We start from the raw sequence: 15,000 nt of genomic DNA, 5'->3' as shown, positions 1-15,000 counted from the left end.
ACACAATGTAACGTTCCCATAACGTTTGAAGAATGACACAATGTAACGCTCTCATAACGTTTGAAGAATGACACAATGTAACGTTCCCATAACGTTTGAAGAATGATACAATGTAACGTTCCCATAACGTTTGAAGAATGATACAATGTAACGTTCTCATAAAGTTGTAAGAATGACACAATGTAACGTTCCCATAACGTTTGAAGAATGACACAATGTAACGTTCCCATAACGTTTGAAGAATGACACAATGTAACGTTCCCATAACGTTTGAAGAATGACACAATGTAACGTTCTCATAACGTTTGAAGAATGACACAATGTAACGTTCCCATAACGTTTGAAGAATGATACAATGTAACGTTCCCATAACGTTTGAAGAATGACACAATGTAACGTTCCCATAACGTTTGAAGAATGACACAATGTAACGTTCCCATAACGTTTGAAGAATGACACAATGTAACGATAACCAAGACTCAGTGTTCTAGGACCTGTTTCTGTGAGCAGAGACAGCGCCTCACACGTGCCGGTGATTTGACTCGGTTCGATCGGATATTTGTTGTGATGTTGCCATAGTGTTTCCACAAACAAAGCCCCATCTGCTCTCCGGCGCTCAGACAGAGACTCATTGTGTCGTTTGCTGGACAGACGCAGAGCTGCTGATGTCAGATGTTTGTGTAGAGCTCTGACCTCTGGAGACGCACAAACTTCAGTTCACTTCAAAACAGTTTGTGTAATGAAAGTGAGCAGCGGGGGGACCGTCCAAACACACACACACACACACACACACACACACACACACACACACACACACACACACACACACACACACACACACACACACACACACAGGCATGTTTTTGTAACATATGAGGACACAAATGTGTATAATGACATGGGTATTACAGGAGAGGGTGAAATATGGATAGATAGATTGGATGGATGATTGGATGGACAGACAGACAGACAGATATCTTGCTAATTACTCAAAGCATTACAGTTTTTTTCAATCGCTAACAAGCGCTTAGCTATACTTCAGATAATTTTTCTAAACTCTTAACACAGACTCACACCTACAAAACACAGTTGGCCAAATTGATCATTTTCTTCTCAAAAGCACATTTTGTTAAATATACACTAACTCTTCATTTCAAAGCAGAACACATCTTTCTCTGCACACACTAATTTGACCAAAACACTGGAATTCTGACTCACAATGAAATTATTCTGTCAAAGAATAACACTTATTTTCACTTCACGAGGTACATGCAGTCAATCAAAGTATACCAGGTTTCAAAATTCTGGCTATTGTTAACATTACAAAAATTGCATAGACTTTTATGTTTCAGTTTTACAGGTATTTGCATGAAAAACATGCAGTCCACCATTTTTACACTACATTTCTTGGTTGGAAACTGTATGTCCACATGTACAGTAATGTTCATATTCAAAAGCATTACAGTAAAACACATTAGTTTTTTCCCCCCTTTACTATTTACTACAGGAGGTAAAGTAGAAACACGCTATGACAGAACAGAAAAAGTTTTACAGAAATGTACTGTATCCAATCTCTATGATCTTCAGGGTTAGGCCACATGTTTTCATCAACATCACATCTGATATTATCCAGGGTTTTATGCACCTGGGATAAAACTGCTTGGTATGTCCACCCTTGGATCCTGCAGCTCTCACTGGGCCTGCTCTTCTCCTCGGCCCTTTGCTCTTACTCTTCCTTGTCCAGACATTACAGTGTTTGTCTTTTTCTGTTTCTGTTTCCAAAAACATCACTCCTCAAAGTCCTCCTGTTACTGTATAAGTGTCAATGTAATATAAAAAACCCTGTCACCGAGTCTAAGCCAGACTGGAATCAGCTGTGTGTCAATTATTCAATTGTTTGTTTATTATCAGCTGATATATTGTTTTTTAACTGATCTCTTTGCAGAAGCAGGGGGTTTTATACTGTATCTAAGGTTTGGAATATTGTTTTTGCTATTGTGGGATGTTGTGTGTTAACATTCGTAAATGCTACAAAAATAATCCATCATTTTGTTGGGAGGTATAGCTTGTCTGTTAAGAAAATGTAAGAATTGTGGAAATGTGTTCACTCACTGCATATTGTGTGAAAATGACATGAAACGTGTGAAAGGTATGGCCACAAAAGCCTGATGCTGTGCTAATTGTGTTTAGAGTTATGAAAATGTGCCAACTGATTGGACAAACGCTTGTTAGGGACTGAAAAAAACTGTAAATGCTTTAGCTCCAGTACTTAGCGAGCTCTTAACACATTACACTCCATCACGTATATTGTATGGAATGTCAAAGCTGCCAATATTAAAAAATAAATAAATACATAAATAAATATACAAAGAAATGTAAAAAAGCAACAATAAATAAATAAATGTATAAATAAATATACATAAAAAAGCAACAAAAAAAGAATAATTATTTATACACTTATTTACATATATATTTATTCTTTTGTTTATTTCTATTTTTATTGATTTCCACATTTATTTATTTCTACATTAATTTATTTATGCATTTATTTCTTCCTACATTTCTTCATGCGTAGGGTAATGAGGAGGGCGGGGTTTACCTTAGGCACAGCAGTCGAGCTCAGAGTGGGCGAGTGAAGCGTTGGGGCCACAGTGACCCCTTGTGGTGAGGCTGAAGTACAGTAAGTATAGCCGACTGATGATGATTCTGTCTGTGATTGGACAGATATATGGCCTGTGCTGTGAAATGTCCTGGGCTTACAAACATGAAGAGCATCTTCAACAGATCTGATAACAGAAACATTTACTAGACCAGTTAAAATGATTGCACTGGACAAAAATAGGAAACTTATGAAATATGAATTGTCGTGATATCTGTGTGTGTGTGTGTGTGTGTGTGTGTGCGTGCGGGCGTGTGTGTGTGTGTGTGTGTGTGTGTGTGTGTGTGTGTGTGTGTGTGTGTGTGTGTGTGCGTGCGGGCGTGTGTGCGGGCGTGTGTGTGTGTTTTTCTGTCTGCATGTCCAGCCTAAAGAGGACCGACAAGAGCAGAGCGAACATGTCACGGCACGTTTGAGTCACGCTGCCCAACTTAGTCACGGCTGAAGATGAATATAGAGTCATCTAGAGAACCACACCTCACACACACACACACACACACACACACACACACACACACACACACACACACAGGTTTGTTTTCCATTGCCGTAATGGTTTCTACATTACACCTAACCCATCACAGGAAACATTCTGCATGTTTACGTTTTTAATAAAACATTGTTTAGTATGTTATTAAATATCCTCATATTTCATGTTTATGTTGTAATACTAGTGTAATACCTGTCATTATATAAATTTGTGTACTCATAAATCAAAACAAACACACCCACACACCCACACACCCACACACACACACACCCACACACACACACACACACCTCCTTTATGTCTGTGCGATCCCTCTTCAGTCTCATCTCTTCGTTTACTCGTCTCATGATGATGGACAATCTCTAAACCTGACAATAAACCATCAGAGAATCAAAACTCACTGAGGAATTACCATTATTAGCAGAAGGTGTATGTGTGTGTGTGTATGTGTGTGTGTGTGTGTGTGTGTGTGTGTGTGTGTGTGTGTGTGTGTGTGTGTGTGTGTGTGTGTACTTGCTTATATTTCATTTCAATGTCCCCACAACCATGTATATTGATTCATAAACATACTAAATTATGTTTTTTGAAATAGTAAAAATACAAAATGTTTCCTGTGATGGGTAGGTTTCAGGGCTGTGTGTGTGTGTGTCTGTGTGTGTGTGTCATGTTATTTTGTGTCCAGCCCTGCAAGAATGCATTAGCACACACACACACACACACACGTTTGAGTGTTCTCGTGCCGCATTATCGTGTGTTTGAGGATAAACGTGCCGGACAGACGCTCATCATGTATGGCTTTATGACTGCGCTCTGAGCGGTTCTCCATCTCGACGTCTGTCTCCGCTTCAGACCGATCTCAGCGAAGGCCCACAGCCACGCCGTCTGCAGCGCTTTATGATTATTATTCTCATCTGCTCGGCACAACCGGATATCATACGGCAGATGTGATGTAAGAGCTCAGATTCGTCTTCATATTCCTCACAACACAATCAGATCACGAACTCTTCCTTCACACTCGCGGAGATTCGACGCTAAACACCTCATTTATGCCAAATTCACCATGCTTTACAATGCAGAACGTCCACACTGCAAATAATGCTCTTCTTATTCAGTATTGTGTCTTGTTTCCAGTCCAAATATCTAACAATTCTTAAATCAAGATGCATTTGCTCGAGTTTAGTAAAATGACATAAGATATTTTTCCTTGTTTTCTGGGGGGAAAATTTAAATGAAAGGCAAAATGATCTGCCAATGGGGTGAGAAAAATAATCTGATTTCTGATCGGAAACAAGACACAAGATTTCAATCAGAAATAAGATTATTTTTCTCACCCCATTGGCAGATCATTTTGCCTGAACTCAAGACAATTGAGGTCATTTTTAAAAAGTTTATTAACTTAAGTCACAATTTTCCAGAACTTAAAATGTTGGATTACCTGCTACTTGTGCCTTTAGATAACAGTTCAATTAAAGCGCTCATTTAGCTCAGCTCAAATATGTGCAGTTAATACGACTTACCATTTTCTGTTAAGGTAACTCAATTATTTTCAGATATTATAACAAAGGTTTGAGTTTTCACAGAACTTTAAAAATTAAGTACACAACCACACCATTTTATGTTAGCACAACTCGCTGTGTATTGGTTTGTGTTGTCATCGTTTCCTCATGCTGGGTACTGCCAATCAGAACTTCCCCATGGGTCCCAACATGCATCGCAGCAAATGTGTGGCACAAACACAAAGCAGCCGGAGACACACTAATATTAAAATATTACACAAATCAAGGGTCAAGAGCCGACTAAAACCAACACTGATCTCCATCATGGTGACTTCCAACATTATTTTCATTAAAACAGAAATAAAGTCAATCCGGTTAGTTATTAGTTCACATATTATTGTTAGGTTTAGTAACTTACACATTTTTACTTACCGAATTTAAGATTGCACACAATGAAAAAGTCTCCATCTTAATTTGAATCAGCGATAGGCGAGACGTAAAGGACCGCCTTCTGTAAATGTCCTCCAATCAGTGGATTAGTTCTCTTGTTGCCAGGCAGAACTCCTTTACTGGCCAATCACATCAAAGCAAGACCAGACTGAGCTATTTTAATTAATTATGATTTTGAGTTCATTCAACTTGAAATCTTAAGTTTATGTTGCCTGTCACTGTCGCCTTTGGCTCGCTCAGTTGGGGGCACTAACATTATGATCAAAGTTATTCAACTAAAAATATAAATTAAATTTATTAACTAGATTAATTCTATAAACTATCCAAATAAAACTAGCCAAATCTAATTCTGCTGCAGTATTGTCCTGTTTAACACTGAAGCTGCTCTGACACAATCGGCGCTGGAGAAGAGCGATAGAAATAAAGATGACTGATTGAAGAGTCGCTGCTGATCAACACAGGATTGGGAATCTTCTGTCCGTCTGTGTGTGTGTGTGTGTGTGTGTGTGTGTGTGTGTGTGTGTTGTGTGTGTGTGTGTGTGTGTGTGTGTGTGTGTGTGTGTGTGTGTGTGTGTGTGTGTGTGTGTGTGTGTGTGTGTGTGTGTGTGTAGGAGACAGATGGACAGCAGGTCAGACCCCAGACTGCGCTCCAACTCAACATGTGTGTTTATCTCTCAGATTGATTGATTGATTGATTGATGTATTTCATTCTTAGCATGTAATTACTTAATTCTATTAAGTTATATTTAATTTAAGTTTTTAAGTTATACTTATTTACAAAAAAGTTCCATTTAATCAATATTAGTTAAAATGACTCAAAAGGAAGACCATGTTACATCAACCTGAAATAATTAAGTTAGTAGAACTTTCTCTAAAACTTTGAGTATACACTACTTATATATCTATTAAATATCTATTTGATTAATTTGAACGTTTGAACGCAGTGAAGCAAAAATATCTCATGTCTTTTACTCATCTAGTAAATGCATCGTTATTTAAGAATATTTAGATATTTGGACTGGAAACGAGAACAAAATACTAAATACTATAAGAAGAGCATTATTTGCAGTGTGAACGTTTATTATGTTTCTTTAAACATGAAGCTCTTCCTCGTGTTTCTGTCTAAACATTCATAAATCAGGACACATTTACTGAAGAAATGACTGGAGATATTACGACTTAATTCAGGAGGAGAGTTTGTGTTTAAAACGAGAGCAAATATCAGCCAGCGGAGTCTGAAGAATAGCCCGTTTTCCTCTGAATTAAGTGGATTTTTCCGACCTCATTGGCAGATGTGTGGCTTTCAGCACAAACTCGCTCTGTGTTCCTGAGTAAAGCCAGTGTGTCAGAAAAGCGCTGCATATGAAGCTGCTTATGAGACGCAAGTGTCAAACTCCATCAGTTCACACATCATGCAGGATTATTGTGCAAGGAACCGTGCAAACATTAATGGATAATCTCATGTGTGTGAAAGGGAATAAGAGCTGTTGGTGTTTGCTGTCACTAGTGTTTAAACTGCAAAAAATGCTCTTACTTAGGATTTTTGTCTTGCTTCTAGTCTAAATATCTAAAGATTCTTACATTAAGAAACATTTACTAGACGAGTCAAAATTATTGTCTTGTTTTGGGGAAAATAACTCTAAATGAAGAGAGTTTTTGCTTAAAATAAGATAAATAATCTGCCAATGGGGTGAGAGAAATAATCTTGTTTTCTGTTTGAGTTAAGATTATTTTTCTCACCCCATTGGCATCGCTCTCATGATGGCCATATTAGCAGATGTCAGCGTTGCCATGGAGACGGTGAACTGATGATATCAGTCAGTGACATCACGGTCTACGCATCACTTCCCCTCTGTCCGCCTGAAATGATGCGTGAATTATCAGGAGGTGAAGGGTCATGTGGTAAGATGCTCCGGGTTTATACACTATATGGCCAAAAGTTTTGGGACGCCTGCCTTTTCATGCACATGAACTTTAATAAAACCCCATTCTTAATCCGTAGAGGTTAAAGTTTGGTTTAAAAGAAGAACAAATACACTATATCACCAGAAGTGTTGTGCCGCCTCTACACACACCTGATCTCCCCATTGTTAACCCGTGGGGTTTAATCTGGAGTCGGCCCACCCTCTCTAACAGCTCCAGCTCTTCTGGGAAGGCTTTCCTCAAGGTTTAGGAGTGTGTTTATGGGGATTTTTGCCCATTCTTCTAGAAGCTCATTTGTGACTCGTCCATGTGATTGTCAGACTGAAGCGTGATTGGTCGCTCAGAGAACACGTCTCACTGCTCTAGAGTCCAGTGGCGGCTGCTTTACTCCACTGCATCCCACGCTTTGCATTGCTCTTGGTGATGTAAGGCTTGGATGAGCTGCTCGGCCATGGAAACCCATTCCATGAAGCTCTCTCCGCTGTTCTTGAGCTCATCTGAAGGCCACAGAAGTCTGGAGGTCTGGAGCTGTTGACTCTGCAGAAAGTTGGAGACTTCTGCGCACTGTGACCCTCAGCATGCGCTGACCCCGCTCTGGGATTTAACACTTCGTGGCTGAGTTGCTGTTGAAATCAGTTCCCAATGGCTTCCTCTTTGTTCTAATCCCACTAACAGTTGAGCGTGGAATATTTAGTAGTGAGGAAATGTCAGGAATGGCCTTATTGCACAGGTGTCAGCCTATCACGGCCCCACGCTTGAGTTCACTGAGCTCCTGAGAGCGACCCATTCTTTCACTAATGTGTGTAGAAGTGTCTGCAGGCCGAGAGCTGGAGTTATACACCTGTGGCCATGAAGAGACTGAACACCTGAACTCAGACCAATACTTTTAGCAATATAGTGTATCTCCACACCTGCTTACTAACTGTCATACATGTGGTTAATACTGTATGTCGACTTTATAGAAACATACCTCACTGATTGATGCGCGTTTTCTTCTATTATATCAGTTAATAAGAACATGACGACGGATTATGAAGGGCAATATTTTTTTCTTGTTTCCAGTCCAAATATCTAAATATTCTTAAATTTTTCTTGTTTTCTGTGAAAAAAATATCAAAATGAAGTGAGTTTTTGCTTAAAATAGGCAAAATGATCTGCCAATGGGGTGAGAAAAATAATCTGATTTCTGATTGGGACGGAAACAAGAAAGTAATAATTTATGTTGTTTTATCTAGTAAATGCATCTTGATTTAAGAATATTTAGATATTTAGATTAGAAACACGAAAAAAATACTAAGTAAGAAGAGCATTATGCAGAGAAAATCACGACTTTAATTTAAAGAAGCTGCTAAATACATTACAAAAGACATTGAAGACATTCAAGTAGACAATAACTTTTAGATAATTAGCTGTTGATTAATAATAAATAACAATAGGATGACAAACTCAAAAACATGAATGTACACTCACTGTAAATTATAATTGTTGTTGAGTGTTGTTATAGAGCTCCCGAACAGAAGAAGCATCTGAGATGCGTGGCAGCAGATTCTGTGGCTAATAATCCTCCAGCACTTCATTATGACATTTGGATCTGAGAGATAAACACACATGTTGAGTTGGAGCGCAGTCTGGGGTCTGACCTGCTGTCCATCTGTCTCCTGAAAACACACACACACACACACACACACACACACACACACACACACACACACACGAGTCAGATCAGTGAGAAACACTCAGACGGACAGAAGATTCCCATTCCTGTTTTGATCAGCCGCAGACTCTTCAATCGATCATCTTTATTTCTATCGCTCTTCTCCAACGCCGATTGTGTCAGAGCAGCTTCAGTGTTAAACAGGACAATACTGCAGCAGAATTAGATTTGGCTGTACAGTCGTTCTGGAGTAAACAGTGATGTTATCAGCTTATTTTAATTTATCATAGAGAGACAATGTTGCTACTTTTTTCAGAACCATTAGAGAACATTATAATGTAACCTCATAACGTTTGAAGAATGATACAATGTAACGTTCTCATAACGTTTGAAGAATGACACAATGTAACGTTCTCATAACGTTTGAAGAATGACACAATGTAACGTTCTCATAACGTCTGAAGAATGACACAATGTAACGTTCCCATAACGTCTGAAGAATGACACAATGTAACGTTCCCATAGCGTTTGAAGAATGACACAATGTAACGTTCTCATAACGTCTGAAGAATGACACAATGTAACGTTCCCATAACGTTTGAAGAATGACACAATGTAACGTTCCCATAGCGTTTGAAGAATGACACAATGTAACGTTCTCATAACGTTTGAAGAATGACACAATGTAACGTTCCCATAACGTTTGAAGAATGACACAATGTAACGTTCCCATAACGTTTGAAGAATGACACAATGTAACGTTCCCATAACGTTTGAAGAATGACACAATGTAACGTTCTCATAACGTCTGAAGAATGACACAATGTAACGTTCTCATAACGTCTGAAGAATGACACAATGTAACGTTCTCATAACGTTTGAAGAATGACACAATGTAACGTTCTCATAACGTTTGAAGAATGACACAATGTAACGTTCTCATAACGTCTGAAGAATGACACAATGTAACGTTCTCATAACGTTTGAAGAATGACACAATGTAACGTTCCCATAACGTTTGAAGAATGACACAATGTAACGTTCTCATAACGTTTGAAGAATGACACAATGTAACGTTCCCATAACGTTTGAAGAATGACACAATGTAACGTTCTCATAACGTTTGAAGAATGACACAATGTAACGTTCCCATAACGTTTGAAGAATGACACAATGTAACGTTCTCATAACGTTTGAAGAATGACACAATGTAACGTTCCCATAACGTTTGAAGAATGACACAATGTAACGTTCTCATAACGTCTGAAGAATGACACAATGTAACGTTCTCATAACGTCTGAAGAATGACACAATGTAACGTTCTCATAACGTTTGAAGAATGACACAATGTAACGTTCTCATAACGTTTGAAGAATGACACAATGTAACGTTCTCATAACGTCTGAAGAATGACACAATGTAACGTTCCCATAACGTTTGAAGAATGACACAATGTAACGTTCTCATAACGTCTGAAGAATGACACAATGTAACGTTCTCATAACGTCTGAAGAATGACACAATGTAACGTTCTCATAACGTCTGAAGAATGACACAATGTAACGTTCCCATAACGTTTGAAGAATGACACAATGTAACGTTCCCATAACGTTTGAAGAATGACACAATGTAACGTTCTCATAACGTTTGAAGAATGACACAATGTAACGTTCTCATAACGTCTGAAGAATGACACAATGTAACGTTCCCATAACGTTTGAAGAATGACACAATGTAACGTTCTCATAGCGTTTGAAGAATGACACAATGTAACGTTCCCATAACGTTTGAAGAATGGCACAATGTAACGTTCCCATAACGTTTGAAGAATGACACAATGTAACGTTCCCATAACATTTGAAGAATGACACAATGTAACGTTCCCATAACGTTTGAAGAATGGCACAATGTAACGTTCCCATAACGTTTGAAGAATGACACAATGTAACGTTCTCATAGCGTTTGAAGAATGGCACAATGTAACGTTCCCATAACGTTTGAAGAATGACACAATGTAACGTTCCCAGAACGTTTGAAGAATGACACAATGTAACGTTTTCATAACGTCTGAAGAATGACGCAATGTAACGTTCCCATAACGTTTGAAGAATGACACAATGTAACGTTCCCATAACGTCTGAAGAATGACACAATGTAACGTTCCCATAACGTCTGAAGAATGACACAATGTAACGTTCCCATAACGTCTGAAGAATGACACAATGTAACGTTCCCATAACGTCTGAAGAATGACGCAATGTAACGTTCTCATAACGTTTGAAGAATGACACAATGTAACGCTCATAACGTCTGAAGAATGACACAATGTAACGTTCCCATAACGTCTGAAGAATGACACAATGTAACGTTCCCATAACGTTTGAAGAATGACACAATGTAACGTTCTCATAACGTTTGAAGAATGACACAATGTAACGTTCCCATTACGTTTGAAGAATGACAATGTAACGTTTTCATAACGTCTGAAGAATGACACAATGTAACGTTCCCATAACGTTTGAAGAATGACACAATGTAACGTTCTCATAACGTTTGAAGAATGACACAATGTAACGTTCTCATAACGTCTGAAGAATGACACAATGTAACGTTCTCATAACGTTTGAAGAATGACACAATGTAACGTTCTCATAACGTCTGAAGAATGACACAATGTAACGTTCCCATAACGTCTGAAGAATGACACAATGTAACGTTCCCATAACGTTTGAAGAATGACACAATGTAACGTTCCCATAACGTTTGAAGAATGACAATGTAACGTTTTCATAACGTCTGAAGAATGACACAATGTAACGTTCCCATAACGTTTGAAGAATGACACAATGTAACGTTCTCATAACGTTTGAAGAATGACACAATGTAACGTTCTCATAACGTCTGAAGAATGACACAATGTAACGTTCCCATAACGTCTGAAGAATGACACAATGTAACGTTCCCATAACGTTTGAAGAATGACACAATGTAACGTTCCCATAACGTTTGAAGAATGACACAATGTAACGTTCTCATAACGTTTGAAGAATGACACATTGTAACGTTCCCATAACGTTCAAAACAACAGCATTTGTTTAAAATAGAATCTTTTGTAACATTATAAATGTCTTTACCGTTACTTTGATTTATTGAATGTGTTCTTGATGAATAAATGTATTAATCTCTTATCTAAATCTTTCCGACCCCAAACTTCTGAATGGTGTATCCACACAGACTTGATCTGAATAAGTTATTGAACTGAATCGACACCGAGCTGAGCTGAATAATAACTCTATTGTCTTCCGTCTCATATCTCATATATTTATTGTTTATGACCTGAAGCTGCTTTGAAATAATCTGTGCGTCACATTAATCTAATGTTGTAAATATTAGCATGTTAGTGAACGCCACGGGCTGCCAAATGAACATCTGTCTTCACTCAGTGTCTGCAATTATTGTCATATGAAGAGCATATGGTTTTACAATGAGTGACTGTGCTAAAATCATTTTCTTGGAATAAAAGCATTGGAGATGAGTCTCATTCACACCATCTCCAAGGATTTTATTCCAAGAAAAATCAAAAGTACACTGCAAATAATGCTCTTCTTCCTCAGTGTTTCTGTCTTGTTTCTAGTCCAAACATCTAAACATTCTTAAAGCAAGAAGATTTTACTAGACAAGCAAAAGTAATTGTCTTGTTTTTTGGGGAAAAATAACTCAAAATGAAGAGAGTTTTTGCTTAAAATAAGATAAATAATCTGCCAATGGGGTGAGAGAAATAATCTTAATTCAAACAGAAAACAAGATTATTTTTCTCACCCCATTGGCAGATTATTTATCTTATAGTTTTTTTGTGGATTGCTTACACACTAAAATTAAAAGTAGTACAATATTAGCTAAACCTTACACTCCGGAAGCAAACCATCAGCCCATATTAGCACAACGATAGGCACACTGTCAACCTCACACTTGTTGCAAAACTCTACACACAGTGATTTGCAAAACACCAAACACATTTAATACACATTATGTGTATGGTAAGTGTGTTTAGTGTTTTGCAAATCACTGTGTGGAGGAGGAAGAGGAGGAGGAGGTGGAAGAGGAGGAGGAAGAGGAGGAGGAAGAGGAGGAGGAGGTGGAAGAGGAGGAGGAAGAGGAGGAGGAGGTGGAAGAGGAAGAGGAAGAGGAGGAGGAGGTGGAAGAGGAAGAGGAGGAGGAGGTGGAAGAGGAGGAGGAAGAGGAGGAGGAAGAGGAGGAGGAGGTGGAAGAGGAGGTGGAAGAGGAGGAGGAAGAGGAGCAGGAGGTGGAAGAGGAGGAGGAAGAGGAGGAGGAGGTGGAAGAGGAAGAGGAGGAGGAGGTGAAAGAGGAAGAGGAGGAGGAGGTGGAAGAGGAGGAGGAAGAGGAGGAGGAGGTGGAAGAGGAGGTGGAAGAGGAGGAGGAAGAGGAGGAGGAGGTGGAAGAGGAGGAGGAAGAGGAGGAGGAGGTGGAAGAGGAAGAGGAGGAGGAGGTGGAAGAGGAGGAGGAAGAGGAGGAGGAGGTGGAAGAGGAGGTGGAAGAGGAGGAGGAAGAGGAGGAGGAGGTGGAAGAGGAGGAGGAAGAGGAGGAGGAGGTGGAAGAGGAGGAGGAAGAGGAGGAGGAGGAGGAAGAGGAGGAGGAAGAGGAGGAGGAGGTGGAAGAGGAGGAGGAAGAGGAGGAGGAGGTGGAAGAGGAGGAGGAAGAGGAGGAGGAGGAGGAAGAGGAGGAGGAGGTGGAAGAGGAGGAGGAAGAGGAGGAGGAGGTGGAAGAGGAGGAGGAAGAGGAGGAGGAGGTGGAAGAGGAGGAGGAAGAGGAGGAGGAGGTGGAAGAGGAAGAGGAGGAGGAGGTGGAAGAGGAAGAGGAGGAGGAGGTGGAAGAGGAGGAGGAAGAGGAGGAGGAAGAGGAGGAGGAGGTGGAAGAGGAGGAGGAAGAGGAGGAGGAGGTGGAAGAGGAAGAGGAGGAGGAGGTGGAAGAGGAGGAGGAAGAGGAGGAGGAGGTGGAAGAGGAGGTGGAAGAGGAGGAGGAAGAGGAGGAGGAGGTGGAAGAGGAGGAGGAAGAGGAGGAGGAGGTGGAAGAGGAGGAGGAAGAGGAGGAGGAGGAGGAAGAGGAGGAGGAAGAGGAGGAGGAGGTGGAAGAGGAGGAGGAAGAGGAGGAGGAGGTGGAAGAGGAGGTGGAAGAGGAGGAGGAGGTGGAAGAGGAGGAGGAAGAGGAGGAGGAGGTGGAAGAGGAGGTGGAAGAGGAGGAGGAGGTGGAAGAGGAGGAGGAAGAGGAGGAGGAGGTGGAAGAGGAGGAGGAAGAGGAGGAGGAAGAGGAGGTGGAAGAGGAGGAGGAAGAGGAGGAGGAGGTGGAAGAGGAGGAGGAAGAGGAGGAGGAGGTGGAAGAGGAGGAGGAGGTGGAAGAGGAAGAGGAGGAGGAGGTGGAAGAGGAGGAGGAAGAGGAGGAGGAGGTGGAAGAGGAGGTGGAAGAGGAGGAGGAAGAGGAGGAGGAGGTGGAAGAGGAGGAGGAAGAGGAGGAGGAGGTGGAAGAGGAAGAGGAGGAGGAGGTGGAAGAGGAAGAGGAGGTGAGAGGAGGAGGAAGAGGAGGAGGAGGTGGAAGAGGAAGAGGAGGAGGAGGTGGAAGAGGAGGAGGAAGAGGAGGAGGAGGTGGAAGAGGAGGAGGAGGTGGAAGAGGAGGAGGAAGAGGAGGAGGAGGAGGAAGAGGAGGAGGAGGTGGAAGAGGAGGAGGAAGAGGAAGAGGAGGAGGAAGAGGAGGAGGAGGTGGAAGAGGAGGAGGAAGGGAGGAGGTGGTGAGGAGGTGGAAGAGGAGGAGGAAGAGGAGGAGGAGGTGGAAGAGGAGGAGGAAGTGGTGGAGGAGGTGGAAGAGGAAGAGGAGGAGGAGGTGGAAGAGGAAGAGGAGGAGGAGGTGGAAGAGGAGGAGGAAGAGGAGGAGGAAGAGGAGGAGGAGGTGGAAGAGGAGGAGGAAGAGGAGGAGGAGGTGGAAGAGGAAGAGGAGGAGGAGGTGGAAGAGGAGGAGGAAGAGGAGGAGGAGGTGGAAGAGGAGGTGGAGAGGAGGAGGAAGAGGAGGAGGAGGTGGAAGAGGAGGAGGAGGTGGAAGAGGAGGAGGAAGAGGAGGAGGAGGAGGAAGAGGAGGAGGAAGAGGAGGAGGAGGTGGAAGAGGAGGAGGAAGAGGAGGAGGAAGAGGAGGAGGAAGAGGAGGAGGAGGTGGAAGAGGAGGAGGAAGAGGAGGAGGAGGTTGAAGAGGAGGAGGAAGAGGAGGAGGAGGTGGAAGAGGAGGAGGAAGAGGAGGAGGAGGTGGAAGAGGAGGTGGAAGAGGAGG

The 15,000-nt window shown here is 41.3% G+C and overlaps 1 long non-coding RNA gene across 1 annotated transcript in view; it reads right to left on the bottom strand.

Annotated features, from left to right (window-relative positions):
* Positions 1-8,399: 8,399 nt before the first annotated feature.
* Positions 8,400-15,000, bottom strand: part of LOC137072152 (uncharacterized) — a 19,745-nt gene continuing 13,144 nt past the window's right edge. Inside the window, exon 3 of the long non-coding RNA XR_010904631.1 lies at positions 8,400-8,673. This is a non-coding gene — a long non-coding RNA (uncharacterized lncRNA). The remainder of the gene's footprint in view (positions 8,674-15,000) is intronic.

The sequence above is a fragment of the Pseudorasbora parva genome, chromosome 3 (genome assembly GCF_024679245.1).
Source record: "Pseudorasbora parva isolate DD20220531a chromosome 3, ASM2467924v1, whole genome shotgun sequence".
Lineage (NCBI taxonomy): Eukaryota > Metazoa > Chordata > Actinopteri > Cypriniformes > Gobionidae > Pseudorasbora > Pseudorasbora parva.
The sequence above is the reverse complement of the archived record's forward strand: the minus strand, read 5'-3'. Positions and strand labels throughout refer to the sequence as shown.